General features: G+C 33.3%; 1 long non-coding RNA gene across 1 annotated transcript; it reads left to right on the forward strand.

Annotated features, from left to right (window-relative positions):
• LOC133199295 (uncharacterized) lies at nucleotides 1-26,292 on the forward strand. Its single transcript, XR_009722785.1, has 2 exons — nucleotides 1-945; nucleotides 26,253-26,292. It is a non-coding gene; the product is annotated as an uncharacterized LOC133199295 (long non-coding RNA).
• The last annotated feature ends 1,655 nt before the right edge of the window (nucleotides 26,293-27,947 follow it).

A 27,947-nucleotide genomic window follows, 5' to 3' on the forward strand; every position in this document is an offset into this window, starting at 1 on the left:
TTAGGGCCTAGCAAGGATTTGCGGGTGGCCTATAGTAATCACTCTGTCTGTCTGTCTGTCCGTCTGTCACTCTTCCGTCCACAAATTTTCTGTTTTTTCCTAATAACTTTTTTTATGGTTGCCCAATTAAGATCAAATTTGGTATGGTAGTTCAGTAGGCAGAAAGACATATTTTGATGCTAAGTTTGTTTATGTATGTCCCCTGGTTTGGAGCTGGGTGGTGGGGTAGATTCCTTAACTTTATGTAAGAATGCATTGGCAAAGAGAGATAACTGCATAAGATGTTCCCATTGTAAACTGAATGCTGCTATGAGTCCCTTGAGATTAATTAGCTTTCCTCCTGAAGAAAATCCAAAGCATTATCTTTATCTGTCAAATTGAGATGAATTACCACCTCTATCTGCAAGTGAAGTTTGTTTTGAAGTTAAGTCAATTTGGAATGATATGAACACTCAGATATGTGAATTTAAATATAAATGTTCATACTTTATTTTTGTTAAAATAGAGATTCTTTCATTGAATTCTAAAAACAAGAAATAGATTAAAGAAGATATATTTTTTATTTTTACTTTTTTTTCCCTTTATGTAAATTCAAGAATATTATTAATTTTTAAGGTAGTTGTATAAAAACCCCATTCTATCATTATAAATACTGAAAAAGTTCTTATACATGTTATAGTAACTTTAGAAGAAAAGGATGAGAGAGGTACAGTTAATCCCTTGGGATTAATTATCTAGCCTGCTACAGAAAATTTAGTAGGCTTATCTTTATCTGTCACTTTAAGATTAATGAAAACCTAAAATTGTCTGCAAATGCTGTTTGTTTTGAAGTTAAGGTCAAGTCTTCATGATATTGGATTCATTGAAGGCTGGCATTTTATATAACATAAGCTTCATTATTGTTTAAATATACATCCAATATTAAGTTTTTCTTTACTGCCTAATGTAAACACAGGATGAAAACCCAGGTTTCCCAAATTTGGAAACCCGATGGAAACATACGGGAATCGTGACATCAGTAGTTTCCATATAGTTTCCATTTTATGGAAACCACATAGTGGTTTCCACGTAGATTCCCGATATGGAAACAATCAACCTGTGGTTTCCCGTAAGTTTCCCAATATGGGAAACCCTGGAAACATGCAGTAGTGGTTTCCACGTAGATTCCCGATATGGAAACAATCAACCTGTGGTTTCCCGTAAGTTTCCCAATATGGGAAACCGCGGAAACATGCAGTAGTTGTTTCCACGTAGATTCCCATTATGGAAGTAATCAACCTGTAGTTCCCCGCATGTTTCCCAGATATTGAAAACAAGTATGCTGTGGTTTACACCTATTTTCCCGATAATAGACGTTTTGGAAATGTGTATCAAAAGAATAATTTAAAAAAAAAACTGTTTGTGTAATTCTGTGTAATAAAATTGAACATTCTGTGACCACCGTAAACCCAAATTAAATATTTTTTTTTTAACATTTTAGTCTCGGTAAAACTTATAAAGACACGTGAATTGGAATTAGTAGAGAAGATTTAATGCAACTTTCAATTTTAGAAAAAATCAGTGTAAACTGTTTAGATAAAATTCAATCATTGCGCTAACCCTTGTAATCGCGGGCACCTGTTCTCACGTGCCACAGGTGGAGACACGTGTCGCGAAGACACCTGCGACTGTGTATTTTTGTATATTCTATGTGATTTGAGAGGGTTTTGTACCTAAGGGGAACAATGGGCTGTGGTCAAGCATGTACATACACATAATCTCCGCAAACTCAGTTTAAATTTAGGTGATTATTGCTAGCCATTGATTTGATTTAAAAAAAATAATTTAAATTATCAATAAGATCACAAAATATTGATAAAATAAGGTACATTAATTTTAAGATGTTCAATGAGAGAAGAAAAAAAAAAGAACTGTATTTCAAGTTTTCATTACTGATTAAAAATCAAAATTTCCTAACCGTTGAAAAATTATATATACTTTTCTATCGGTCTAGAATAAATCTAAATTCTCGTTATGTGTACATGTTAAATCATAATTCTTTTTCAAATAAATTTGTAAGTGCATAGATAAATGAAATAAAATTTCTTAATCAGTAATTAACGAATCGTCCTTGTTTGACATCAATGTAAACTTCAAATATTGAAAACATAGAAAGAATTATTAATTATCGACTTTGTTGCCTGCTTAATTCGCAAATTGTTTATGAGAAAGGATGCAGATGGATATATTATACAACATAACAACTAAATTACTAATGTTTTGTGTGAAATTCGTATATCGTCCTCTACAAAGACATTGATAAGATAATACAGCAGAATAATATTCATATACAAAATTAATGAGTGTTAATAAATAACTTATTTTTTTATTTATATCTGTAAACAGACCCTGATGTAGTAAATGTCTTCATTTTTCGCAGGAAATTACAATAATGTTGGTCTTAAATGCATACATGCACGTACATGTATATTTAATTTAGCCATTTTGTACACAAAGACCAATGCTGGCTCTAAATTAATGAAGAAAAGTATACCGGTGTGATATTTATATAACATGATTTTCTTTTTCTTAAGAACAACGTATTCAGAAGAACTGCATGCTAAAAGAAAGAAAGAAAAAAACTCAATAATTTATTAATTGTCTTACACGTAGATGCTTAGCGAAAACTTAATATTTTAAATCGGGTATTGTGTTAAACAGAAGGTTACCCCTTTCAAATTTAAGCGTCCTCCCCTCCTTCAAAAAATGGAGAGAAAATAGTTTCTTTCGATATTTAGGTATAATATACTGATTTGGTGATTGTCAATACTTATACAAACATTTCTTTATATATGCCGTCCATTTCTTGATTTTTATACCCCTACATGTACCATTACTTACTTTAAAAAACTGCACTTAAAACCGTCTACTCAAACCACAGGCCTGTATTAAAGTAATTTCAGTTTGGGGCACAAACTTTACCAGAAAGTTCTTAACTAGCAAACCTTACCAGAAATTACCAGAAAAAAGTTATATATGAACAGGGCGGTACTGGCTGAACGGCTAAAGCCACGTGTATAATACAACCCTGCACATCAACGAGTATACACGGGCATTATTTTCCAACAAATAAGATGATCATATATTGACAAACTGTTACCAGTCACGTATAAAATTCTGAACGCAATGGACATGATTGTAGGTTACTTACAATAATTCTAAACTTATTTTAAATAATTATGTGTTTCAGGTCAGTAGCAACAGTTTCAAAAGTGGGGAGGGAGGGGGGGGTTACTTGCAAAAAAAAATCTGACAAGCCAAAAAAATAAATAAGAAGCGCATAACCATTTACTTTCACCCCTTGCCCCCCCCCCCCTCCGCATTCTACGGGCCGGTGTTTTCCAAATTAGAATACTGTTTTCCCTACCTTTGCTTAGATGAGGGACCTATATACTAGTAAATATAGGTCCCTGCTTAGATTTTGGTTCGTTTTTTCACCTTGTGTTTACTCTCCTTTTTTTTATAAATCAATTTTCAAATTTAATGTGAAAAATTCTGATACATTATAACGGTGTGAGAATTATTTTTAACTAAAGACAAAGATGTTTGAAGTAAAATATATAGCAACTAGATGAGATCTCGTTGCGAGCAACGAGTGGGTCTTCCGTCCGATTTTTGATAAGATGAGATAAGAATTTGACTGGGATTTTTGTTCAAATATAATAATATAAATAAATTGTTAAGACGAACAATTTTGCTTTAATAATGTTTACCAAAATATTGATCATTAAATTGTTATAGATTAAAGACTTTCAGCCGTTCTTGGCCCCTAATGTGAGAGGTCAGCCCCTTTTTCTTGATATCATCTTAAAGCTCTCATGATTTTGAACACTTTTTGTTCAACAACTATTCAGAAATTCTTTTTTGTTTTCGGGATATATGAAAAAGAAATATTAAGGACCGGCCCTTCAAGTCCTAAATGGGGACGTCTAGCAAAAATTCAAAGAGTGCATATTGTTCAGAATATTATTTGAACGTCTTCTGTTCAATACTGTTTATCAGAATATCCTTCCTTTTCAAGACATATTGCGCCAAGGATTATGCAATTTGGCCCCCTAAAGACCCCTTTTTTCGTAACATATGATATCAACATCATGTTATTTAGATGAAGTGTGTGAAGAAGAACTATTTCGCTTCAGTAATATATTACAAAATATTGATCATTAAAGAGTTATTGATTGTATACTTTCGGCGCCTCTCGGCCCCTTATTTAAGGGGTCAGACCCTTTTCCTTGATATTACCTTAAAGTTCTTATGATTTTTTTTACACTTTTTGTTCAACAACTAGTCAGAAATTCTTTTTCATTTCTGAGATATTCGCAAAAGAAGTATTTAGGGGCCGGCCCTTCAACTCCTTAATGGGGACGTTTAGCAAAAAATGAAAGGTTGCATCTTGTTTAGAACATTATTTTGGACATCTTTTGTTCAATATTGCTTATCAAAATATTTCCCACTTTTGAGATATAAAGCGTCAAAGATTTAGCATTCTGGCCCCTTATGGCCCCTAATTATGTAACAAATGATGTAAATATCATAATATATAGTCGTACATTGTTGAGATACACATTTTTGCTTCAGTAATGCATTACAAAATATTGATCGTTAAAGAGTTATTGTTCAAAGACTTTCGGCCCCTCTCAGCCCCTATTGTGAGGGTCCAGCCCCTTTTTCTTCATATCACTTTAAAGCTCTCATGATTTTGAACACTTTTTGTTCAACAACTAGTCAGAAATTCTTTTTCGTTTCTGAGATATTTGCAAAAGAAGTATTTAGGGGCCGGCCCTTCAACTCCTTAATGGGGACGTTTAGCAAAAAATGAAAGATTGCATCTTGTTTAGAACATTATTTTGGACATCTTTTGTTCAATATTGCTTATCAAAATATTTCCCACTTTTGAGATATGAAGCGTCAAAGATTTAGCATTCTGGCCCCTTATGGCCCCTAATTATGTAACATATGATGTGAATATCACAATATATAGTCGTACATTGTTGAGATAAACATTTTTGCTTCAGTAATGCATTACAAAATATTGATCGTTAAAGAGTTATTGTTCAAAGACTTTCGGCCCCTCTCAGCCCCTATTGTGAGGGTCCAGCCCCTTTTTCTTCATATCACTTTAAAGCTCTCATGATTTTGAACACTTTTTGTTCAACAACTAGTCAGAAATTCTTTTTCGTTTCTGAGATATTTGCAAAAGAAGTATTTAGGGGCCGGCCCTTCAACTCCTTAATGGGGACGTTTAGCAAAAAATGAAAGATTGCATCTTGTTTAGAACATTATTTTGGACATCTTTTGTTCAATATTGCTTATCAAAATATTTCCCACTTTTGAGATATGAAGCGTCAAAGATTTAGCATTCTGGCCCCTTATGGCCCCTAATTATGTAACATATGATGTGAATATCACAATATATAGTCGTACATTGTTGAGATAAACATTTTTGCTTCAGTAATGCATTACAAAATATTGATCGTTAAAGAGTTATTGTTCAAAGACTTTCGGCCCCTCTCAGCCCCTATTGTGAGGGTCCAGCCCCTTTTTCTTCATATCACTTTAAAGCTCTCATGATTTTGAACACTTTTTGTTCAACAACTAGTCAGAAATTCTTTTTCATTTCTGAGATATTTGCAAAAGAAGTATTTAGGGGCCGGCCCTTCAACTCCTTAATGGGGACGTTTATCAAAAAATTAAAGGTTGCATCTTGTTTAGAACATTATTTTGGACATCTTTTGTTCAATATTGCTTATCAAAATATTTCCCACTTTTGAGATATGAAGCGTCAAAGATTTAGCATTCTGGCCCCTTATGGCCCCTAATTATGTAACATATGATGTGAATATCACAATATATAGTCGTACATTGTTGAGATAAACATTTTTGCTTCAGTAATGCATTACAAAATATTGATCGTTAAAGAGTTATAGATTAAAGACTTTCGGCCCTTCTCAGCCCCTAATGTGATGAGTCAGCCCTTTTTCTTTGATATCATATAAAAGATCTTGTAATTCTACACAATTTCTGTTCAATATGATTTAACAAAATACTCATAGTTAAAAAGTTATCGTAAGAAATGTCTCTAAAATTCACTCATGATTCGTGTCCTAAATTTTGACCCCTACCGAGCTTCCATACTAGGCACTTCCGGAAGATTTGAAAACCCAGGTGATCAATGGCAACATGTCCTCTATCATCGCTGAAAATTTCAGCGCTCTAGCTTTAATCGTTTTTGAGTTCCATTGCAGACAAGGAGGTCCTCTGAATTTTGATTAAAGGGCGATAACTTCCGACCGGAAGTGAATTTCAAAAAAATGAAAAAAAACGTATAAGGTTCAGACAAAGATACATCTTCCCTGAAATTTTCAAGTAAATCGATCGAGCCAACTCCGAGAAATCTTCTGCACAAAAATTGTAAAGAAAAAAAAAGAATAATAATAATAATAATAACTAGATGGTTCTCGTTGCGAGCAACGAGTGGGTCTTCCGTCTGATTTTGGATGAGATAAGTCAAGATCTTGACTGAGATATTCGTCTATAAAAAGTGAAAGGATGCATATTGTTTATAACATTATTCTGAGCATCTTTTGTTCAATATTACTGATCAAAATATTTCCCCTTGTTCGAGGTGTCAAAGATTTGGCATTCTGGCCCTTTATGGCCCATTATTTTGAACACACGATCAAAGTTTTATAATATATAGTTAACGAATGTTAAGATGAACATTTTTCCTTCAGGAATTTATAACAAAATATTGATTATTTAAAAGTTATAAATGAAAGACTTTTGGCCCTTCTGGGCCTTAATTTGAGGAATCAACCCCTTTTTCTTGATATCAAATGAAAGTTCTTGTGATTTTCAGAAATTTCCTTTCGTTTAAGAGATATATAGAATAACAATATTTAGGGGCCAGCCCTCCGAGTCCTTAATGGGGATGTCTTGCATAAATTAAAAGGGTGTATATTGTTTAGAACATTATTCTGAACATCTTTTGTTCAATATTGCTAATCAAAATAATTTCCCTTTTCGAGATATAAAGTGTCAAAGATTTAGCATTCTGGCCCCTTCTGGACCCTTATTACGTAACATACGATCAAAATTTTATAATATATAGTTGCAGAATGTTAAGATGAACATTTTTCTTCAGTAATTTATAACAAAATATTGATCATTAAAAAGTTATAAATGAAAGACTTTTGGCCCTTCCGAGCCCGTAATTTGAGGGGTCAACCCCTTTTCCTTATTATCAAATGAAAGGTCTTGTGATTTTGAAGTTTTTGTGTTCAACAACTATTCAGAAATTTCCTTTCGTTTATGAGATATATAGAATAACAATATTTAGGGGCCAGCCCTCCGAGTCCTTAATGGGGATGTCTTGCAAAAATTAAAAGGGTGTATATTGTTTAGAACATTATTCTGAACATCTTTTGTTCAATATTGCTTATCAAAATATTTCCCCTTTTCGAGATATAAAGTGTCAAAGATTTAGCATTCTGGTCCCTTATGGCCCCTTATTACGTAACATACAATCAAAATTTTATAATATATAGTTGCAGAATGTTAAGATGAACATTTTTGCTACAGTAATATATAACAAAATATTGATCATTAAAAAGTTATAGATGAAAGACTTTTGGCCCTTCTGAGCCCCTAATTTGAGATGTCAGCCCCTTTTTCTTGATATCAAATGAAAGGTCTTGTGATTTTGAAGTTTTTTTGTTCAACAACTATTCAGAATATTCCTTTCGTTTAAGAGATATATAGAATAACAATATTTAGGGGCCAGCCCTCCAAGTCCTTAATGGGGATGTCTTGCAAAAATTAAAAGGATGTATATTGTTTAGAACATTATTCTGAACATCTTTTGTTCAATGTTGCTTATCAAAATATTTCCCCTTTTCGAGATATAAAGTGTCAAAGATTTAGCATTCTGGTCCCTAATGGCCCCTTATTACGTAACATACAATCAAAATTTTATAATATATAGTTGCAGAATGTTAAGATGAACATTTTTGCTTCAGTAATATATAACAAAATATTGATCATTAAAAAGTTATAGATGAAAGACTTTTGGCCCTTCTGAGCCCCTAATTTGAGGGGTCAGCCCCTTTTTCTTGATATCAAATGAAAGGTCTTGTGATTTTGAAGTTTTTTTGTTCAACAATTATTCAGAAATTTCCTTTAGTTTAAGAGATATATAGAATAACAATATTTAGGGGCCAGCCCTCCAAGTCCTTAATGGGGATGTCTTGCAAAAATTAAAAGGGTGTATATTGTTTAGAATATTATTCTGAACATCTTTTGTTCAATATTGCTTATCAAAATATTTTCCATTTTCGAAATTTAAAGTGTCAAAGATTTAGCATTCTGGCCCTTATGGCCCCTTATTACGTAACATACGATCAAAATTTTATAATATATAGTTGCAGAATGTTAAGATGAACATTTTTGCTTCAGTAATTTATAACAAAATATTGATCATTAAAGAGTTATAGATGAAAGACTTTTGGCCCTTCTGAGCCCCTAATTTGAGGGGTTAGCCCCTTTTTCTTGATATCAAATGAAAGGTCTTGTGATTTTGAAGACTTTTTGTTCAACAACTATTCAGAAATTTCCTTTAGTTTAAGAGATATATAGAATAACAATATTTAGGGGCCAGCCCTCCAAGTCCTTAATGGGGATGTCTTGCAAAAAATAAAAGGGTGTATATTGTTTAGAACATTATTCTGAACATCTTTTGTTCAATATTGCTTATCAAAATATTTCTCCTTTTCGAGATACAAAGTGTCAAAGATTTAGCATTCTGGCCCCTTCTGGCCCCTTATTACGTAACATATGATCACAATTTTATAATATATAGTTGCAGAGTGTTAAGATGAACATTTCTGCTTCAGTAATTTATAACAAAATATTGATCATTAAAGAGTTATAGATGAAAGACTTTTGGCCCTTCTGAGCCCCTAATTTGAGGGGTTAGCCCCTTTTTCTTGATATCAAATGAAAGGTCTTGTGATTTTGAAGACTTTTTGTTCAACAACTATTCAGAAATTTCCTTTAGTTTAAGAGATATATAGAATAACAATATTTAGGGGCCAGCCCTCCAAGTCCTTAATGGGGATGTCTTGCAAAAAATAAAAGGGTGTATATTGTTTAGAACATTATTCTGAACATCTTCTGTTCAATATTGCTTATCAAAATATTTCCCCTTTTCGAGATATAATGTGTCAAAGATTTAGCATTCTGGCCCCTTCTGGCCCCTTATTACGTAACATATGATCAAAATTTTATAATATATAGTTGCAGAGTGTTAAGATGAACATTTCTGCTTCAGTAATTTATAACAAAATATTGATCATTAAAGAGTTATAGATGAAAGACTTTTGGCCCTTCTGAGCCCCTAATTTGAGGAGTCGGCCCCTTTTTCTTGACATCAAATAAAAGGTCTTGTGATTTTAAAGACTTTTTGTTCAATATGTTTTAACAAAATACTTTTATTTAAAATGTTATTATAAGAAATGTCTCTAAAATTCACTCATAAATCACGTCCTAAATTTTGACCCCTACCGAGCTTCCATACTTCGCACTTTCGGAAAATGTGAAAACCAAGGTGCACAACTAGAACATGTCCTCTATCACCACTGAAAGTTTCAGCACTCTAGCTTTTGTCGTTCTTGAGTTTTTGTGCAGACACAAGGTCTATCAAAAAATCAATCAAAGGGCGATAACTTCCGACCGGAAGTGATTTCTCAAAAACTGAAGCGGCGTTATAAACTTCAGATAGCAACGCATTAACCCTGAAAATTTGAAGCAAATCGATCGAGCGATCTCCGAGAAATCTTCTGCACAAAATCGGTAAGGAAAAAAAAAAGAATAATAATAATAATAATAACTAGAGCAAAGCTCGTTGCAAAGCAACGAGTAGGTCTTCCGTCCTGTTTTGACATGAAGTGACGTCAACAAGAGAAAGGAATGAGTTTAGACGTCTCAAGTGACTTTAAAATTACAATTTTGCATCAAAACCTGCAAAATAAGCTATTTCTGGCTACTTCCGGTTTGACCGGAAGTGATGTTGAGGGATGATAAATTTGGTTGGACGCTTCTGATTACATAAATTAACTAATAACATGTCGAAAACGGCAAAAATATGCATTTTTTGACTACTTCCGTTTTGGCCGGAAGTGACGTTATTTGACGACTTTCGGCAATCTTATTCACTTCTACTTGTCATTTTAAGGTATGTCACTCGTCAGCCTTTTAGAAAATTTCGGTCAGAACCTCTTACTTAAAAAATATTTATTACAATTCAATCTTTATAACGTATTTAAATTAAACAATGTAAAATGTTCAACATTCAATTAAAAAACTGCTCAAAAATTCATAAAGAAGCAAGATTTATAAGGGACTATTTCTTGTGGTGGAAGGATATTCAGCAGAAAATTCTGCAAATCTACACATTTATTAAATTTAATATCTTGGAACTTTAGCCTCACATACTTTTACTCAGAGAATATTTTCCGTTATGATATGCCTGGAATATTAAATATAGGTCTCAATTTATATTTTTATAACAAAATTTACACCTTCGCTCAACAAACTTTGCCAAGAAATGAAGATATATTAAGGAAATCGAGATAAAATTTACACAGTTTTTTGCCAGAAAATCGCATATTTTGACCAATATTTCAAAATTTACATCACTGGCTCCAACTTTTTCTTTCATTATTTTAAACTTCTCGATACTTTTGACCAATTAGCACTTAAGTCGTAAAAAGTTTGATACAAGAAAATATTCTATTGACTATTTAGATTTTTAATACCCCAAATATGAGACTTCTTTAGTGCAAAAAGGTCACACAACAATTTACGCGCATTAATTTGCATGATTTGTTCAATGATAAATATTATTCAAACTATTTTACGTAAAATAAGATTATGTTTATTGTCATGGTTACATCTGATAAAATATGACAACGGTTAAAGTGATTAACCAAAGAGTTACAATTTAAGTGCAAAAGGTCAACTTAATTGTACCGTAGCTCAGTTAGATGCACACTGACCCCCTATTTTCTCTGCGATTTTGAGTCATACTATATGAGTACTTATCCAAAAAATACTTCTCAAAAAATCCTTGATATAACAAATTTCACGAGTGACATACCTTAATTTGCTTCTTTGATGTATCACAAATTCTCAATAGTTTTGGAGATATTGAGAAAACACTTTCAGCCCCTGTAGATCCCTTTGATATCAAATGAGAGATCTTGCCTTTCTGCACAACTTTTGTTCTATATCTTTTAACAAAATATTTACAAGTAAAGAGATATTCTTGAAAAAATGCTAAAAACTTTTATATTCTCAATAAGACTATTTTTGGAGCATACCAAGCGTCAAAGTGCGGCACGTCTGGAAAAAATGAACTAACTAGTACATATTTATGAACATTGCTCTATCATTGTTGAAAATATCAAGTTCCTATTTTAAGTGTTTTTTTTTAGAAAAACGAACGGACAAAGTGACCCTCTAAAAATCACCTAATCGCAGAAATCTCCGAACCGGAAGTGAGGTCATTAAAATAAAAAAAAATATCTAAGATTTTTTTTTATTTTCTACCAGACCTGAAAGTTTTCTGAAAATCAAACAACCCGTTTCCGAGAACTCGCGTGCACAAAATCGGTAGGGAAAAACAATAATAAAATTATGCCTGGACATGTTTTTTTATTTCTCTGCAAGTGACCTTGAACTTGCCAGAAAGACCTTTGATCAAGGTCATGACACAGCCTCCGTTCATAAGCAATCTCTGTTTCAAGTAAGAGCTTCCAGTGATTTTCTATTACTAAATCATAGCATGAAATAGAAATTAATTTTTTTCTGTCAGTATCCTTGAACTTGACGGAATAACCTTGGGTCGGTGTCAAGACAAACCCTCAATCTCAAACAACCTCTGTTTTAAGAAAGAGGTTCTAGTGATTCCCCCTTAGAAATTCATATCCCAGACAGGCATTTTACAACTTTTTCTGCCAGTGACCCTGAATTTGCTGAAATAACCTTATTTTAAGTCATCTAAAACCGGCGGACCATAAGCAATCTTTATACCAAGTGCGAACATAAAAAAATTACAGCCTAGATCGTAATAATACAATTTTCTTTGTCAAAGTCGAAGCAAACCTTTTTGTCACAAGCAATCTCTGTATCAAGAATGAGCTTCCAGTGATTCTCAATTACAAATAAATGGCTCGGACAAAACATTTATTCTTTCTCCACTGACCTTGAATTTGCTGGAATGACCTTGGATCAAGACCATGACACACCCTAGGATCATTGCCAATCTTTGTGCCAAGTATGAGTTTCCAGTTAATCCAAAAAGTCATAGCCTGGGCAAACTTGGAGGGACAGACGGGCCCTGAGAGATGGGGTACTGATTAAAATTTGAAATTATTTTTATATAGTCAATTTTTTTACGATCGACGTTTTGACACCCCCCCCCCAAAATGATTGAAAACTTCGCCTCTGAAGGGAAGCATTTTCTCTATTTCCGGGGGGGGGGGGATATACGTTTACTGATGAGAGGAAATTTAATCAACTATCGGTCCTATAAATATGAATGATTGCTTCGGAATATTTGGTTACAATTTCATGGGTCGCCCACGTGGCGCAGTGGTTAGAGCGTTCGCTCTAGAGTCGCGGAGTAAGGAGTTGATCCTTAAGTCGCGGGTTCGAATCCCACTGTGGGACATGGAGACCGGTCCTTTGGATGAGACCGTATAAACCGAGGTCCCGTGTCGCAGTAGGTGCTGGCACGAAAAAGATCCCTCACTGCTCAATGGCCGTAAGTGCCGAGTATAGGATAAAATTTGCAGCTCTCCACTGGCAAGTGGTGGCGTCTCCATATGAGTGAAAAATTCTCGAGAGGGACGTTAAACAACATACATACATACATACATACAATTGGCTTTTATTTTTATTTATACACGTAAGTTAATGTCAGCTAAGAACTAAATTAACATCTGCTATAGACAAAACCAATAAATTTTATAAATAGGGTTATCTACATGTACATATATAAATCTCTATTTGTAAGAAACACTTTTTATAAAACAAATTTTCGCCAATGATATATTTGGCACTCTATTTAATTACCATTTTATTCGGATGTCGATCAACACATTTTTTTTCAAAAACCCCGTAGTGCAAAATAAGCGAAACTGTCCAATGAAGATGTTTAAAAATCCTGATTCCGCAATCGCATCATCTCGGGCGTTTCCGTCAGAGGTCGGAAAAACAACCCCGAATGTTTTAACATTAACGGATGTTAAAATTTTATACAAGATGGAGTCGCTTCCTATTTATTAAGGATAGACGGAGTTCTTTACATTCAATAAAATTAAACTCAATACTCAACAGATAAAATATCTTCCTTCATAGAAGGAAGATCTTTTTTAGTCATTTATTTCAAAGTTTGGGAAAGGGGGGGGGGGGTCTACGTAATACTTTCGAAGTTTTTTTCCGTTAGTTGGAAAGGCCCGAGAAGTTGCGACTGACTTATCTTGCTCTAAAAACATTTTGACAAACCCAAACCACGCAGTTTTATTCCGGACACGTGTACAGTAAAATGAAAAAAGTATATTCAATCCAGTTAATTTGAGGGGAAAAAAATAGTCCGGCATTTTTTCAACCTCGTTCGGTTAATTTATTCTTTTTTCCGTGAAAAAGGAAGGCATGGACGAAGGATTAAATAAAAAATATTTCCAGGTGTACAAAAGCACCCGTGCATGGACTTCATTTTAGTACTACATATTGTGATTGAAGTTGAAAATAATCAACAAATAGATTTACAGAATAGAGAGATTATGATTGATATTGTAAATAAAATTAAGAAAATTGGACGATATTTCATACAGGAACTACCTGGTATATATGTACATGAGCAAATGAGTCTCTCTCTCTCTCTCTCAATCGTATGTTTTAAAACTAACCCAGAAAAGTAATGTACGTAAGTTACAAGTCAATTATTTGAAAGAAAATACTCAATTCTATACGGTAAACGATACAAATAGTTTAATAGTTTAAAGGCTGCCGATTATGATTTTAATAATTGAAATAATTAGTTGTCAAAGTGTATTAATTCAGAATGATAAATTTGTGATATTCAGTTGCTGCACTGAAGTTCACTGGTCTAAAAAAAAAAAATGGGATGGATGACCAGAGACTCCGGTCCGTCAATAATTTTTTTTTTTCTGAAAGCTACATGTACAGTTTTGCAGTTAGATACCGGGGTATTCAAGTGATACTAAAATTTTCCCGGTGTGTACCTTTTCCGTCCAATTGATATTTTAAAAAATATGTTATATGCATTCTGAAATTTACAGTTCTGGACATACGATATAAGTTTATTGTTATCTACATGTATAGCCCGCTACCGATATTTAATCCCACAACAAAATTATGATGTTAGCATACTATACTTAAAAAAGATAATTTACGGGTTTTGAATTAATTATAAAAACAAAATTCATTGCTTTTTTTCTTGAGGTATTTTAGTGAAACTTTACTATCAACCCTGTAATATAAATAGGCATAGTGCAACACAGAAGTCGCTTATGAAGTTCAGACCTTGGCCACGTGACGGAGTTACCTATCAATATTTAATCCATTTCATTGTTTACTTTTCAAAATAACGAATCATTTTTAAAGTAAGACTGGTCACCCTTATGATTCGGAAGATTCTCTTTAAAAGTTTGAAGTTGGTATAATCATGATAAAAACCTGTGATGAAAAAAAATGACTGGAAACATTTGTGTTGAAAACGGATTAATTTACTGTTTCAAAACGCAGAGAAAGCGCAAAGCTTGTGTGTTTAATGGTTATATTAAAGTAACCGCAGATGGGAAATAAATTGTTGGTAACGTTAAAACAATCGAAATATGGAGATAACGAATATTTAAAATTTAAGACTGATTAAATGCTTGAATCCTTAAATCAAATCTAAAATATTAAGATAGTTTATTTGAAAGATTCGATTTACATAAAGAAAATAATATTTTCCGGTAAGTCGTTGTGTTTGTAAATTAGATTTAGAACAACAATGTTTGATGACTGCGCAGTGGTTTACATGCACACGATGGACTGCTTTGACCACAAGCGATCGAAGGAATGGTTAATGGTTGCGTAATTGTAAACAAACACAAAACCTGGCTAGACGTTTTGGATTAAGGCTACATGTATCATGATCAAATTAAAAACAAAGATAAACCAACATAATCTCAAATATTCGATATTAATAATTGTCCATTAATTGTCGTGTTTACAAAATAGACTTAATACGCCGATTTTTATTTTGTTTACGACTGTGGGTCAATGCTAAAATCACACGCGGTGTATCGCTTTAGATCTTCTCGGCCGCGCGTGATCGAGGGATGGGTTACGTAACGGTAAACAGAATAGAATCTGGGGTTCAGATGAATGTAAGAATCACGCAGTTAATGATTGTGAATTATTTGACTCTTAAAATTTTTTTGGCGTTCATACTGTTTGCTTTCATATTTGAACAAAGAAAAGATACTTGTACTTTCTGTTTCTCTCTCTTTCTCTCTTGGAAGGTTCTTTATTTTAAAACACAATAAAGAGAGAAAGTAGTCACCGAATAATCTGAACAGGAACCAAAGAGCACGTTTAAAGCCTAATTTAAAAAAAATTAGGATACAGCGTTGAAAGATATATTATTTATGGCAAGTTTATTTCAGTTATACGCATAAAGAGTTCTTCTTCACTAGCCAAATGAAAACGGGTCCTTGTTTACCGGTCTAGCTTTTTTTCCCTACCATACACAAGACTCGAACAAAATAATATTTTCATGAGACAAAGAAGGTATAAAGGAACAACTTTTTATCGACAGCCATATCGAAATATTTTCTCGTTTTTGAGTTATAAAGCAAAAACTTTCAAGGGCCCTAGATCCCTAATTTAAGGGGCCAGCTCCTTTTTAGTGATGTCAAATAAAAGGTAATTAAATTGTACACAACTTTTATTCTACATGTTTTAATAAAATATTTCTTATTTAAAAGATACAAAGGAAAACATGTGTCAATTTTTGCTCTTTCATGCGTCCTAATTTTTGACCCCTATCTAGCGGCAGTTTGAACGCAGAAATCAAAAAACAAAAACCAATGTTCACAACTTCATTGCTTCTGTTTCTTATATTCAGTAGTATTTATGTTCCAACTTTCGTAGTCTCGGAATATTTGTCTGGAAATTAAAGACCCTAATTTTTCACTTAAAGGGAAATAACTCGAAAGCGGAAGTGGATTTTGGAAAAATATTATATTATTCTGATAGACTTTTGTAACGTCTATAAACTCTGAAATTTTTATTAAAATCCCTTGAGAAATAAGCAAGATATGAGGCATCAAAGTTAACAAGTAGGAAAAAGAAGATAAAAATTTGGCCAATAGCGGACGTTGATGTTTGGTATTTCGGGTAAAAATGAACTTCCAAGTACAAATCTACATATGTTTCTCTATCGTCACTGAAAATCTCACGTTCCTGTGTTAAGTGCTTTTCTTGAAAATGCCCGGACAAACTAAACCTCTAAAATCACCAAATCTCGAAAATCTCCGGACCGGAAGTGACGTCATCAAAATAAAAAAATATATATCTAGATTTTTTAATTCTCTATCAGACCTGAAAGTTTCATGAAAATCGGGCGAGCCGTTTCCGAGAACTCGCGTGCACAAAATCGGTAGGAAAAAAAAACAATAATAAAAATAGTGGAAAAGAAACCTAAGAATAACAGTAAGGTCTTCCGCTGAAGTCGGAAGACCTTAATAAGAAAAGTGAAAAATCAACAATAGAATGATAGAAGGGTCTTCCGCAGAAGACGGAAGACCCTAATAAAAGTGAAAAAGAAACAATAGAATAATAGAAGGGTCTTCCGTTGGAGACGGAAGACCCTAAATAGAAAAAAGTCCAGCAATTTCGTCCACTGATTATTATTGATATCAGGCTAAAAATCGAAATCAAAAAAGGAGGGGGTTCAATAAAGTATCTAAAGCCGAACAAGAGAAAAAAAATCAAATTTTTATTATTCTTGAACCGTCCTTGCTGGTAATTAAATTATTTTGTCTTGATTTTCACAAGTGTATACTAGTCTAACATACCCTGATTCCTTCTACTAACTAGCAATTTTTGACACCGAACTTTTCCATCATCACTAAAATAAAATACTGTTCTGTATACATTTCCTGTAGTTCATTTGCATGCCAAATGCCTATCGAAATTTACGGCAGACCTTCAAAGGACAACAACATTCTTGTCACAAAATAAAAAAAAACCAGCTGATAAAGAGTCATCATACGTTTATTTTGAAGGGCGCAACAGGAAATAAGCTTTGTTTTCTATGCTGCAAAAAATATGTTTAGGGACGTATGGCACTCCCACTATGCCCCCCCCCCCCCTTATTTTCTACGGTCCTCAACTAATATTCATTTTCTGACGCTTCAAATTTTAAACATGTAAACATGTATAAAAGTTTAACATCTTTCTTTGTGACATTATATATTAATCAGAATATTGAATAATTTAATGAGAAAGTGGGGGGGGGGGATAACCGGACATTTTCAGTTTGAATGGGCACTACGTACCAAGCCCCCCCCCCCCTCCCCCCAAGTCAAATAATTTGAGGGGTTACACCAGAAACATAAAATGTCTCTGGTCACACTCAGAAAAACACTTTGTTTTCTATAGTATAATATTTATCAGCAAATTTATTGAGGAGCACCCCCTTTCTATGAACAGGGAAGAACTTCACTCAGGATATGAACTCATAATCACCGTTACAGGGAAATTATATTATATATAAAAACTTTTATTATCCTCTAACATAATTAACGTAAACAGGTTCCGTTTCCCATAATGCATCGCTCTGTAGAGGCTTTAATTTCATTGGTCAATTTTCACGAGGTGCCATTTTTGGAGTTGAGCAAGACGGAGAAGAACTCGGGTGTAAGGTGCAAATGTGAAAAGTTAACGATATTTTCGCCACCCAGTGTCTTTAAAACTGTGAAAAATGGAAAGATCAACAACCAAGGATTAGTGTACGTATATTTTTATATACTTTTTTTACGGTAAATAATACTAATAATGGGCAGAACAAATCTTTCCCATCGAAGACCACATTCGTTTTGACGCCATTTTGAAAAGTTTTAAATAATTTAGTTTACACATTGCAAAAACGGGAAGAGAAACTTGAATTATACAATATTTAGTGTTTTACGTTCAATCATAGATGTATAGATAGTAGACTTTGTATAGCTAGGCCCTATGGCACCACATTTGTCTTTTTCCATGCTGTAAGTTGTATGATAAAGTTTCGCCTTTGTAGATTTTTTTTAATGAAAATGAATGCTTACTATAATAGTTCTCTCTTTCTCTCTATAAATAAATGAAAAGTGTATGAATTTTTTTTTTTCGTTGTTAAATCGGATAAAAATGTTTGTACCGAATATGGTTTCTTTGTTAATACAGACAAACATATATCCGGTTTGAATACATACATGTGTTCTCGGATCGCCAACTTGTTGTACTTTTGGACTTCTGGAACTTTTTATGATGTAACGAAAAGGTAAAAATGAATTATTTCTGCTTCTAAATTACGATTAAGTCATCAATATTTAAACAAAAAGTGTCTGCAATCTCAACTTATCAGATTATTCACGAATGACATTATCATCGATGGAAATTTAAAAGAGAGAGTTCTGACTATTGTAAGCCGCCTTTATTTGGCACATAAAATTGGAAATTATGAAGAATCATCAGAATAATTTAAATAGATTGTCTGTATTAGAGTACATATACATCTTACAAAGTCATTCCCGTACCAAACATTCTAACAAATGCTCATGAGCAGCTCATGAGACTCACATGAGAATCTAGTAAGAAATGTATGCAAATTAGGTAGAATAGGATTTTGCTCATGTGCAGATTGTTAGTCTCTGTTAGGGAGGAAAATACTAACCAAAATGTACATGTGCAAAATTATGCTCACTTGGATGCTCATGAGCAAAAGTCTAATCATTTTCTCACGTATGAACAGCCTTATTTAAAGATATAGCATTGGTAGTAATTTTTCTAAGTTCAGTTTTCTCACGTGAGCAAGAGGTTAGGAAATTGGACATAGTCAAAATTCAGTATTACAGGTAGAACCAAAGCCAAGTCTCATTTCCTCATGTGAGCATTTCAAATGCTCACGTGAGGAAATACAATACTTTGTCACTCTATGTGGTCCAAGCTTTTACAAGCCTTCATTACATTTGCCCATGTGTTAACTATTAATGCTTCCTGATGATAGCATCACAAATAATTGGGGGCCAGGCAGGAATTTCTTAATTTCTTGAGCTTCTAATCTTCATCCCATCAATTTGCAAATGCTTTCCTCTACCTTATAACACAACCTGTTGTGTCCCCCACAGTTGCTTAAAACTAGGGCAGTATCCAATGAGGGGAGCCAGTCAGGATTTGTGCGCGCTTTCAGACCAGTTCAAAATTTCAATCAAAAATGTTTGTGAGGGACATGGAAGTATATACCGGTAGATTTATACAGTAAAGAAATGAAATATGCTTTGGGAAATACATGTCATCACCATATTGAACTGGATGTCAACATTTTAAAAGTTGCAAATGTATCTTATGTCCATGAGATGAGGAAGTATTAAAGATCAATTACGAATGACAGGTTGCAGGCACAATGAAAAAGAAATGTGATATATATTTAGGAAAATTTCAAAGATTTGCTGGTACTAAAGTATGCTGAGAAAAAGGTAAGTGCATGGGCTTTACATTATCCTCCTCTCATTTCAGATTACTAATTATAAAACATAGTATGTTTGTGTGTTAATTATTAATTAATACTTAATTTAGATAGAAATGCAATAATTGTTATCAGTAATCAGTTTAATATATGAACAGGAATTTACATCATTACATAATGTAATTAATGTTTATATAATTATAGTTCTGAATATAGCCAGATCAAACATAAAATACTTAATTTATTGCAAATTCTCTATAGATTCTTTTAAGAACTATAAATATGGTAAGTTAGATTAGGTCAAAGTGTACATAACAGCTCAGTGCAGTAATCTATAATTTATCTATAATGAGATAAGTTGCTTAATATTGATGCATATGTTTTTTTTTAATTGACTGGCCTTTCATGACCAATTGAACCATGAAAAATATAATAACTATAAATTCAAATTTTTTGCAGATATAAGTTGCTGATCAAAAGATCTGCAGATTAACCCTGGCCCCTTACATATAGACAGAGTTCTGAAGTTGGCACTCATTTAAAGGACACAGTTATCGCTGAAAATCACGAATTACAAAATGATCCTACCGCAAATAATTTTCAAAAATATGATATTTAAAAAGGAAATGGAGGGATATTGCTGCATGGCAGTGTGTGTTAACAGGTTACATATACAAGTACATTTACAAGCGGTATACATTTATGTACAAATGCAGGATCAAAATTTTTTTTCAGGTACCAGGTAGCTCAACTTGCCAAATTGACAGTAGTGTATTTCATCACATTTTTTCTTTTCAGAATGTTTGCAGTAATTAATAATTTTCGTCTTAAGTTCCATCCTAATTTTGGGCAACCAAGTTTTGCATTCGGACAAGTCAAAGTTTGAGATCACTTGCCCGAAGGGCAAATGAATCTGAAAGTTAATGTCTATCCCTGTGTCTATAATAATATAACAACTGTTTTACAAACAAGTGATAGATTGTAAATTGAAATAGTTAAGTGTTCAAAAGACAGAATTTTTCATGTGTGACCTGCTGAGAGATTTATTGAAAATGTTCAAAATAATAAGCCTACAAGATGTACAAATATTGATCATTTTTGATAGTATTTCGAGTAATGCAAATGAATCATCTGAGTAACAATCATCAGTTATTGATGGTGGTCACAACATCATAGAAGTCTAATGGTAAAAATAAGTGAATCCTCATTTGTTTGATATTTGTTGTATGATAACGATAAGTTTTTGTTTATTTTTTTCTCCCTGGTAGTTGTTGAAGTTTTGGCCATTATAAAAAATACTTTAAATTTGTTTTATCAGACGTACTCCGACTCAAATTTTGTAAAATGGGTAGGTAAGGTAGGTAGATTTTTTTTTTGACAGTATCTAACAAATTGATATTTTGTCATACAAAAACACAGAATTAGAAATTTATTGATGTTTCATTACACACTGGACAGCTACTAGACAGATTTAATATTTATTGCTCTCAATAAAACAAGTATCTTGGAGAAATTATAAACCTCAGCTTTATAATGAAACAAACTTTATTTCCCTGAAACCAAAAAAAAAAAAAAAAAAAAAAAAAAAAAAAAAAAAAAAAAGAGAAAAAGAAATACTTAAAAAATGATTGGGTAGGGGTGATTTTGATGGATCTTTTGGAGTACATGAAACAAATCATTCTTAGCTCACCTGAGCCAATGGCTCAAGTGAGCTTTTCTGATCAAAATTTGTCTGTCGCCGTCATTGTCGTAAACTTTTCACATTTGAATCTTCTTCTCAAGAACCACTGTGCCAATTTCAATCAAACTTGCTACAAAGTATCCTTGGGTAAAGGGGATTCAACTTTATTCAATGAAGGGCCATATCTTCTTCTAAGGGGAGATAATTACAAATAAATGAAAAATTAATGGCATCATTTAAAAATCTTTTCTGGAACCACTGGGCCAGGAAAAATTAAACTTATTTGGAAACATCCTCAGGAAGTGTAGATCCAATTTTTTTTTAAATCATGACCCCCGGGTGTAGGGTGGGGCCACAATGGATGATCAAGTTTTACATATGAATACATAGGATAAAATCTTTAAAAATCTTCTTCACTAGAACCACTGTATCAGGAAAGATAAAGCCTATGTTGAAACATCCTCAGCTTGTGTAAATTCAAGTTTGTTCAAATCATGACCCATGGGGTAGGACGGGGCCACAACAAACGATCAAAGTACATAGGAAAAATCTAAGAAATTCTTCTATTCAAGAACAGCAAAGCCATGATTTGTCATATTTATATGGTGGCATCTTCAGGTAGTGTAGATGCAAGTTTGTTCAAATCATGACCCCCCAGGGTTAGGGTTGGGCCACAATGGGCGATCAACGTTTTACATATCAATACTGATACATAGAAAAGATCTTTAAAATTCTTCTCAAGACCAATATCGTCAAAATTGATCATAATAGTATAAAAGCAGCCTGAAGTCATGTAGATTCAATTTATTCAAATCATGACCCCCCCCCCCTCCCCAGCAGAATAAAGGGGCCATAACAAGGGATCATAGTTAAACTTATACAGTAAAACTCGTTTAGTACGAACATGGATGTTGCGAATTCACAGATATAGCGAAGTTTTCTTGGATCCCCAGCTAAACAAATTTTACTAATTCCTTATACGTATAAAAGGAATTACAGATATAGCAAAGTAATTTCACAGGTCCCAGTGACTTCGTGATAACCGAGTTTTACTGTACAAAGGATATATCAATAAAAATTTTCTTCTTAAGAACAGCAATGCTAATATGTGTTATATTAAATCAAAAGCAAATTAGAAAGTGTAGAATTCATACACCCCCTCCCTCCCCCCCCCCCCTTCCAAACCACTTTTATATTTAAACTTTTTAATACTGAACTGAATTATGCTTTTTCCTACCCAAAGTGCTCAGGTGAGCAATGTGGCCCCTGAGACTCTTGTTTATTGTTGGTCTAATAAGTGAAATCAGAATGCAATAGTAACTGTACATAATATATTCTTTCAGAGAGAAGAAAACTGACATTAAAGGAGAACCAGTAACTAAAGATGTATGATGAATCAAGATGTGATCATGTGGTAAGTGGTAATTAATTCAATCATAAATAGGCATGTATGACAATTGCATTAAAAGAAAAGAACTTGATTCCAATTTATTAACTGGAATGTTGAACTACCAGCTGCAAACTACAACAGGTTAGGCATAATAAAAAAAAATATGTTTGTTGACGGTTACCCGACCGACCCTATATCTAATAGACTAATACCCAACCCAAATTTTTTTTCGTCATAAAAATCCAGAAGCCACTCATTTGTCGGTTTAACTTTTACATGCATCTTAATCGGTCAAGCATTTGAAATCGAAAGTACTAGAAATAGTTAGTGCAACATGGAATTAAAGAAGAAATACAAGACAGTTTTTTCATTGTGTGGTAGCTGTAAGGCAGTTGGCAAGAAAGATATTGTCTATCGCCCATATGGCAAGCCTAAACAAAATTAAAGCACCACACAATGGTAAAACTGCTTTGTATTTCAACCAATTCCTGTGAATTTGTGTATAAAAATATTCAATAAAATAAATAAAATCCTACCTATCGACTCTTTTTTATTTCAGCATGTAACAGTAAACAAACATATTTTTTTGTTTGGCCTAATGAAATAGTATGGCTTGGAGTCTTTTTTCACTGCTCTATAAAATGTTCTGTTTGGATGATATCTAGTATAATTTACACCATGCAGTGAGGATTTTAGTTCACCCTAGCTAAAAACTGAAGTGAACTTTTCTGATCACCTTTTGTTTTGTCTTTTGTCCATCAAACTGTCTATCCATCTGTGAGCTTTTCACACTTTCAACTTCTTCTCAAGAACCACTAATTTCAACCAAGGTTGACACAAAGTAAGGATATTTTAAATTGTACAGAGGAACCTCCCCCCCCCCCTTCACCCCAAGGGGAAATGATCAACTCTTATAGATATTATTGATATGATAATTGTTGAGCAACTTATAATTTTGTTACCTGTAGACTTTATTATTTTTAAGAATAATGAATATTTGTTTAAGAGTCCCTTTGAGATACATGTATTTGAGGATTCAAGATATCAGGAGTAAAATATTTAAAGAATACTTCCAAATTACTTCGACATATCTATGGTATTCGAGATGTCTGTGTTCGAGATGCCAAAGTTCAACTGTATGGCTATATGCTAAAGTAGTAGATATTTAACTTACTAAAACTTTCTAACATTGAAACATGTTAAATGAAACAAGACAATAATGAAAAATAAAAATTTACTGATTTCTGGCTGGTCAGTATTTTGATGACTGTAATTTCTAAAATATTCAATGAAACACTTTGAAGCTTTAACTGTAGGTATATGTTAACTTAATATACTATAAGGTAATATTTATAAATGAGAAGTTTTGATTAAACATTACAACATGCAGGTATGTAAATTGGGGGTAAAAATTGGTTAATGGCTATCGCCTTAATTTTCAGTGACATAAAACAAGATTTAAAATGTAGTTAAATAATACTAGTATGTGTCTGTACATATGATATAGCATATAGAACTTGTACTGAATGTTGATAAGCTAAATCTTGAATGGCTGATATGTTGGTCGTTTTTGATGAAATTTAGATTATTTGTATGTAAATATGCAATATGAAATTATTCATAAGTTAAGGTATTAAACATGATTAAAGCATGTGTATGCAATGCAACATATGATTGAATCATATTCATCATTATGATGAATTCATGTTGACTTGTATGGATATTACTTAACATGTATGTGCATTGTTTTTTTTTAGGGTCCTGTTCTGCATATGCCATGAGATGATCTGTCTGTCCATCTGATATCACTTGTCCTGAGTATATTTTCTCTCCTCTTAGCCCAATCTCACTCAAATTTAACTCATAGAGTGCCCGTGGATGGAGGGTAAAAAGTGACCTTGGACCAATTATCTAGGTCAAAGGTCAGTATCAAAATACACTATATATCTTTATTTAGAGTCCGTGTCCAGAGCATAATTTTTCTCCCTTGGTATGATCTGGCTTGTGTGCCATGGGAATATGATGGGATGAAGGGTTTTTAGTGATCTTTAACAAAATTTCTAGGTCAAATGTCAATTAATAAGAAAAAAAAAAAGATTCGTAATATCCTTTTCCAGAGCACATTTCTCTCCACTCAACCAAAAGCAGTGTTCTACATGTATGAGATGGTCATATTCTCAATCATACCTGCTTTAATATTAATCTGGCTTAAAACCTTACTATGTAATGTTCATTATTCAGATTTTATGGTCATTAAATTTAAAGACTGAAACTAATCAGTGATATTGGTACATTAAAGGACATTGAGTGATCTTGTCAGATTTCTAAATAATATTCAAGCATACAATTCTTACATCAAATAATAATTTTGTATGAAAATATATTGCAGATCGCAGATGATGTGAAGAAAATAGAAAGGAAGCTGATGTTGAAAGAAGTATAGAGTATTAAATGAAGTTTATGAATGGACTTAGATGTGAAAGACTACTTCATTGTTTACCCAGATATATGATTTTATTTTTGATATCATTTTCAAATAATGTTTTTGCACATCAAATGAATTATTAAACATATGATTTGATAATGCTTTTTCCTTTTTATACATTTTCTTGATAGATTTTGAAAAGAAAACACAGTTTACCAAGGAAATTAATAATATATATTTTGATTTAAACCTGCTGTTCTCTTTTCATATTCTAGACAAGAAGGATTTACCATGGAAAATACAGGGATCCTTGAGCTTCCAGTTGCTTGTCAATCATTTTTCGAAATTGAAACGCTCAACCTACCCTGTAATTTCCATGGTATGGAAACTATTACACCACAATTACACATTGCTTCCCGTCTCAGATAAATAAGGGAATCTTGAAGTGTCCCTGTAATTTCCTTTTATGAGACACCAGATAATTCCACCAAGTTTCCATCACACGGAAACTGCTACGCTCGGATTCCATGTAGTTTCCTGAGTCATGGAAACTTGAGGAATCATGAGGTTTCCTCTAGTTTCCATTCATGGGAAATCTGAGGATTCCATCGAGTTTCCATTCCATGGAAACCACTACGCTCCGATTCCACATAGTTTCCTAGTTATGGAAACCAGTGGAATCTTCAGGTTTCCCATTATGGGAAACTACATGGAGGCTCGGGAAACTTCAGGTTTCCTGAGGTTTCCATGGTTCGGGATACCTAATGGAATCGGAGCGTAGTAGTTTCCGTGGTACGGAAACTTGACGGAATAACCTGGCATCCGCTGCGGAAACCACTAGGAAACATGATGTAATCTTGAGGTTTCCATGTGGTTTCCATATAGTTTCCCATGACGGGAAACTGCTTTTTTCACCCAGTGAAATACAAGGGTATTATTTACAGGTTTTTGAATATTCATGAATTATCTTGAAATTTTAAGAATACAGTTGCTGTTGCTTATTCTTCGTACATTTTTTAATCATTCCATAAGCTGCACCCTTATAATTCTACCCCATGGCGGGGCCCTTGCTGACTGGTCAGTTTTCTAGTCATAAAATAGAAACGACATTATATGATCACCCGGCGCCGGCGCCTTTTAGTCTTATGACGTCCGACAACGTCATTATTTTTCAATGTCTGCTTCTTCTACCTCATACACTTATTTTGATGGGGTTTCCTGGAGCTGAGTAAGGACTTCAATCCATCTTGTTTATATGACTTTACAATGCCATGAACAGCGGCTTCAATGCATACTATTGCAAATGGATTTATACCATGGCAGAGATCCTCGCTTGATTGTGGCAGCATATTTTCTTTTTGGAATTAAATATCTACAACACATGATCGTCATTTTTGACGTGATTGATTTTTCATACCTTGACTACAAATAGGCTTTAACTGTGCTTTCCTTTTCTCTCTGAATCTATTTAGGCATTAAAAACAAGTAATCTGGGTGCATCTTATTTCTCCTTAACCAGTTTAAACATTTCCTAGGTGTATACCAGTTTTTCCAGAGGCAAAACTTTATAGAATGTTGGAAGAGGAAACCCCTTCCCCCGTTTGATGTCATGCTCCTCACTGGCTGGAATTGTATGAATTTTTATACCCCCATAAACAAAGTTTTGGGGGTATATAGTTTTTGTCGTGTCCGTCCGTCTGTCTGTTTGTCTGCAAAAACTTGGAGCTATGGCATTCATATTTCACATGTGTATTCCTTGTGACAAGACCTTTCTTTGGGTACCACCAAATTTGACCTTTTAACCTTGACCTTGGAGTTTGACCAACTTTAACACCAAATAATTTGAACTTTTACTTTTTTCATATCTATTGAACAGTAGATAACAAGACAATTAAACTTGACATATTTATTTTTGTAATAAGACCTTTCATTGGATACAAACAAATTTGACCTTTTGACCTTTCTGTACTTATGAAAAAACTAACTTTGGCTAAATTTGGAACGGTAAGTGCGAGGGCTTTCATACTTCACATATGCAATCCCTGTAAAAAGACGCTTTATTGGGTATTAAGAACCTTGACCCATTGACCTTGATCTTAAGTTTGACCTACATTAAAATACAACCTTGAACATAGTTTTTGAAGGGTTAAAACTAGGGCTTTCATACTTCACATATTAAATCCTTTCATTTGATATCTAGTATCTTGATTCTTTTGACCTTGACCTTGGAGTTTGACCCATTTTAACACAAATTCTAAACTTTTCTTTTGGCCCTAATTTTTAAACAGTTAGCTAGTAGAAATTTCATATTTCAAATATCGATTCTTTTCTGGCAAGACCTTTCATTTGAAACCAACAATTTTGACCTTTTGACCTTGAATTTGGAGATTCCCAAACTTTAACCTTGGCCATAACATATGAACAGTAAGGACTAGAGCTTTCATGTTTCACATATGTAATCCTTGTGACAAGACCTTTCCTTGGATATCAAGAACCTTGACCCTTTGACCTTGGAATAAATTTACTTTTTACAAACCTGAACCTTGGCCATCCCTTTTGAACGGTAAGGGCCAGCGCTTTCATACTGCTCTATTTATCATTCGATTTTATATGC

This window comes from Saccostrea echinata, unplaced genomic scaffold (genome assembly GCF_033153115.1).
Source record: "Saccostrea echinata isolate AGI-Se365-2 ecotype Australia unplaced genomic scaffold, CSIRO_AGI_Sech_v1 ptg000033l, whole genome shotgun sequence".
In the NCBI taxonomy this organism is placed as follows: domain Eukaryota; kingdom Metazoa; phylum Mollusca; class Bivalvia; order Ostreida; family Ostreidae; genus Saccostrea; species Saccostrea echinata.